The following is a 5,202-nucleotide window of genomic DNA, read 5'->3' as shown; positions in this document are numbered from 1 at the left end:
TTTCCCCTGGATGAGCCCCCAGACTGCTAGCCTTGCCACAGCAGCTGCACCCACAGTAGTGCTACCAGCGGCCTGGGTACCAGATGCCTTTCCCTGGGATACATGCCATAAGTGCCTCCCCATCACTGTCCATCCTCCCTAGCCTGCCTCCCCCCACAATTCTGAAAACACATTGAAAATGCATGTACAGGAAGCAGGATCTTTATTGTTGGTGCACGTTGAGGTTGGGGTTGGGGTTGGGGGGGAAGTGTGCTGTTGGGGAAGGAGGGGTTCCATTGTTGCGGGGGTCTGTTATTGTTTGGTGGAGAGAAATAAGGTTTTGTTTGGTGTTTTTGCAAACTGTCTGTAATGTGCATGGTCTAGGGGTTGCCCTGTGGGCCTGGGGCCCATGGACAGCTGCCTAGGTGTCCTACTGCAGGAGATGAAAGAGGATGTGATTTGCAAGTGCCTTGCAGACACAGTGCCCTGTCTGCCACTTCCAGGAGGAAGGGTAGGAAGCATCCATGGCATGCTGGCCACAGGCTCCCAGGACAGCACCCCCTGCTAGTTTGAGTCTGTGCCCCCTTGGAATCCTCTGCCAGGCTGAGCCTCCCCCACAGAGTCCCCTGGTACCTGGGCAGCTGCTGTTGGAGACCTGCAGCTCCCCTTGGCAGGGAGGCAGAGCAGGGAAGGAGCAGGCCTAGATCTGCCTACTCCCATAGCAAATCTGCTCCCAATGGTGTGCACGTGTGGACACATTTCCAGGGAAGGCTTATTTTACTGTGCAGTAAGCCTAAATCTCATTAATAGCATGTGTAGATGTGCCCTCAAGAGACAGGTAGTTAGCCCCGTTAATCTTAAGTCAGACAGAAGGCAGGGAAGAGGTTCACCTTATGGACTAACTAAATCAGAGATGCATAAGGTTTCATGAGCCACAAGTCACATCACTGGATATTATGAGAAGACATATAGAGAGAGCAGGCTATCAAAGAAGAGTGGAGATTTAAATAGAAAAGACAAGGCAAAAGGATAGAAGCCTTTCTCCCCCTTCCTTCCCTTGCCCGTCCTTGTTCTCTGTATTTAAATTACTACTTCTATTTGATAGCCTGCTCTCTGCATGTCCTCTTATAGCATCTGATAAACTAAGTTGTCACTCACCAAAGCTTATTTTTCCCTGATTCAGTTAGCCTATAAAGTGAATGTCCTGTATTCAACACTGCAGTAGATCTGTTGAAACACTTTCCGCCCCCAAATAGAAAATTTTAAATGACTACCTTGTTTTTTGTCTCTCCATTTGCAGTCAGAAGCATAAACGGTGCAACATTTTCTTCAATATTTTAAAAGATTTTTAGAATAGATTTTTAGACTGTTTCTGCCCAGATTATGTTCAAGATAGTGAATGACTTCAGGACAGGAATATGTACAATGGGGCAAATAAACAATTAATAAATATATAACGCAGAGAGAAAAGCATATTTTGAACACCAATGATGTTTTACACTTACTTCAGAATACCCTTTGCCAACTTGCGCAACAGAAACATATCATGTGATACCAAAGACAAGCTGTCAGCCTGTTTTTGATTGTATGCCAAATACAATCTGTAGCCCAAGGATTACTCACATTTTTTCTCTAAACTTTTGAAAAATAGAAACAGTCAACTGCTAGTGAAATTACTGGACTCTGGGAGGAAAAGAAGCTCAGTTAATTACTCTTTCAGCATCCCCCCTCCCCCCCAAAAAAACTTATTTCCCTTTCCCCACAAAATAAAATCCCAATTTAAATTGTCTTTATGAAATATGTAAGAAAATTGTGAGTTATTTGCTCAAGTAGTGGATAGTCAGTTCTTCATCCATTACTCTGTCTTCAGCTTCTTCAATAGCTTTGGAGCTCTACTCTGAATTGGCCCAGTCCTTATACCATTCTTCTTGAGCTCCAGTTTTCCAGAAATGGATGTTGCCCACTGTCTACCTGGTACTGCTATTCGTAAGAAAGTCTCAAGTCTCCCTGATGTGAGGCTCTGGTGTCTTCAAGATTCCCAATATTTTTTCCTTGTCTGTATAGACATTAAAGAGCCCACAGCATTTTGGTATCTGTACAAATTTTCCGGTGTCCTTGATGCAAACTTCATTTCTATTCCTGATTCTATAATGCACTCAGCCCTGACTGCCTTTAGAGGGGATTGTATTTCCATAATGTTTTATGTATGCAATATAGGATAGCACTATGGGTGCTTCAAGATCTTTTTTTAAAGTACTACAGTTATTTGAATACATATGATAACTCATGGAAGACTCTATTCTGGTTAGAGACAGGTATATGGTATTTCTATATATTGGCCTGAGTTTGAGGTGATACCCTCTTGTTCTTTAGCAATTCCCCACAGTCGAGGATGATTGTCTTCCATGACTGTCTTATTTGTGTGTCTGAAGATTGTGTGAAGAGATTGATGTCATATATCTTGACTTCAAAAAAGCCTTCGATCTGGTGTCCCATGATCGCCTCTTGGAGAAACTGGCCAATTGTCGCCTTGGGTCCTCCACGATCCACTGGCTGGAAAATTGGCTCCGGGGTCGGACCCAGAGGGTAGTAATTGATGGAAGTCACTCATCGTGGTGTCCTGTGACCAGTGGGGTCCCCCAAGGCTCTGTCCTTGGACCCATACTGTTCAACATCTTCATTAATGATGTGGACACTGGAGTCAGAAGCGGACTGGCCAAGTTCGCCGATGACACCAAACTTTGGGGCAAAGCATCCACACCAGAAGACAGGCGGGTGATCCAGGCTGACCTGGACAGGCTCAGCAAGTGGGCAGATGAGAATCTGATGGTGTTCAACGCCGATAAATGCAAGGTTCTTCACCTTGGGAAAAAAAACCCGCAGCATCCTTATAGGCTCGGCAGTGCTATGTTGGCTAGCACTATGCAAGAAAGAGACTTGGGGGTCATCATTGACCACAAGATGAACATAAGCCTGCAATGCGTTGCGGCGGCTAGTAAAGCGACCAAAACGCTGGCTTGCATCCATAGATGCTTCTCAAGCAAATCCCGGGACGTCATTCTCCCCCTGTACTCGGCCTTAGTGAGGCCGCAGCTGGAGTACTGTGTCCAGTTTTGGGCTCCACAATTCAAAAAGGATGTGGAGAAGCTTGAGAGAGTCCAGAGAAGAGCCACGCGCATGATCAGAGGTCAGGGAAACAGACCCTATGATGACAGGCTGAGAGCCGTGGGGCTCTTTAGCCTGAAAAAGCGCAGGCTTAGGGGTGATCTGATGGCCACCTACAAGTTTATCAATGTTTGTTCACCAGAGCGCCCCAAGGGATGACGAGGTCGAATGGTCACAAACTACTTCAAGATCGTTTCAGGCTGGACATAAGGAAGAACTTCTTTACTGTCCGAGCCCCCAAGGTCTGGAACAGCCTGCCACCGGAGGTGGTTCAAGCGCCTTCATTGAACACCTTCAAGATGAAACTGGATGCTTAACTTGCTGGGATCCTATGACCCCAGCTGACTTCCTGCCCTTTGGGCAGGGGGCTGAACTCGATGATCTTCCGAGGTCCCTTCCAGCCCTAATGTCTATGAAATCTGTGAAGATGGGTGATGAGGCCTATCTAGGATTAAGAGACTCTACTGAAGCTTGGACATTTGTTTCCATGTGGGGTGGGTGGCACTGGCTTTTTTATTTGGTCCGCAACACACTGTTTCTGCCACTCCCACTTTTCCATCTCCTGCTGATGTTGTGAGGTTTCAAAGTACTGAGATCCCTGTAGCAGACTCTTTCTCCATCTGGGGTTGTCCTGGGAAATAGTCTTCCATGAGCTGACTTCAATGTTGCCTTTTATTTTAAGTTGACCTTGAGGACCTCCCTGAAGCACTTTCTCTGCCCTCCTCTTAAGCATATGTCTTGGCTGAGCTGGGAGAATAAAATTTTCTTTGGGAGTCTGGAGTCAGACATCTGGATGACATGGCTGGCCCAACCAAGTTGATGCCAGATGATCATTGCCTTGCTACTCATGATGTTTGCTTGCAGGAGGACACTAATGTTAGTTTCTTCCCACTGGATTTGGAGGAACTTCTGCAGGCAGTGTTTATGGTATTTCTCCAACAACTTTAGATGTCTCTTGTACGTTGTCCATATCTCAGCTCCACATAGCAAGGTGGAGATCATGATTCCTTGATAAATCATGAGTTTGGCTTCGGATCTGATGTTGCAATCTTTGAACATCTGTTCCTTCAGGTGTCCAAAGGCTGCACTTGCATATTTGAGGCAATGTTGGATTTCATTGTCAATATGAGAGATGGCTTCCAAGGTATGGGCAATTCTCAACATTCTCCAGAGTCTCACTGTGAATCTGGATTACCAGAGCTGGGGACTGTTCATTAGGAGCTTGTTGGTGGAGGACCTTAGTCTTCCAAATTTTAAGCATCAGTCCCATTTTCTTGTATGCCTCAGTAAAGAGGTTGATAATTGCCTGAAGGTCTGCCTTTGAGTGAGTGCATACTACAGTATCATCAGCGTATTGAAGCTCAATGATTGTGGTTGGGGTGGCCTTGGTTTTGGCTTGGAATTGGCTGAGGTTAAATAGCTTGCCATCCATTGAGTAGTTTATCTCTACTCCGGCTGGAAGCTTGTTGGTGCTCAGATATAACATCACGGCAAGAAATATTGAGAAGAGTGTTGGAGCAACGACACAGCCTTGCTTAACTCCCATTTTATCCTCAAAGGGATCTGTGACAGATCCATTACTGAGAACCACCACATGTATACCATCATGAAGTAGGCAGAGAATGGTGACAAATTTCAGTGGGCATCCATACTTCAGAAGAATGCTCCACAACACTTATCGGCTGACAGAGTTGAAAGCTTTTCTGAGGTCAAAGAAGGCAATGTAGAGAAGCTGATGTTGTTCCTGACATTTCTTCTGCAGCTGGTGAGTTGTGAGGATCATGTCAGTTGTGCCTCTTGATGCCCTAAACCCACACTGAGATTCCTGGAGGAGCTCCTCAGCAAGCGGAAAGAGATGGTTCAGGAGCGTTCTCACAATAAACTTTCCTGTAATGGACAGCAAGGTGATCGCTCTGCAGTTTCCACAGTTGGACTTGCCTCCTTTCTTGGATTTCCTCATCATTCCAGATCCTTAAGATGAGGGCATGAAGATGTGATGTGAGCTCCTCTCTTCCCTGTTTTAAGATTTCAGCAAGGATTCTATCCACTCTGTTGTTC

Source organism: Alligator sinensis, unplaced genomic scaffold, assembly GCF_000455745.1.
Source record: "Alligator sinensis unplaced genomic scaffold, ASM45574v1 scaffold7_1, whole genome shotgun sequence".
NCBI classification, from domain to species: Eukaryota; Metazoa; Chordata; order Crocodylia; family Alligatoridae; genus Alligator; species Alligator sinensis.
The sequence above is the reverse complement of the archived record's forward strand: the minus strand, read 5'-3'. Positions refer to the sequence as shown.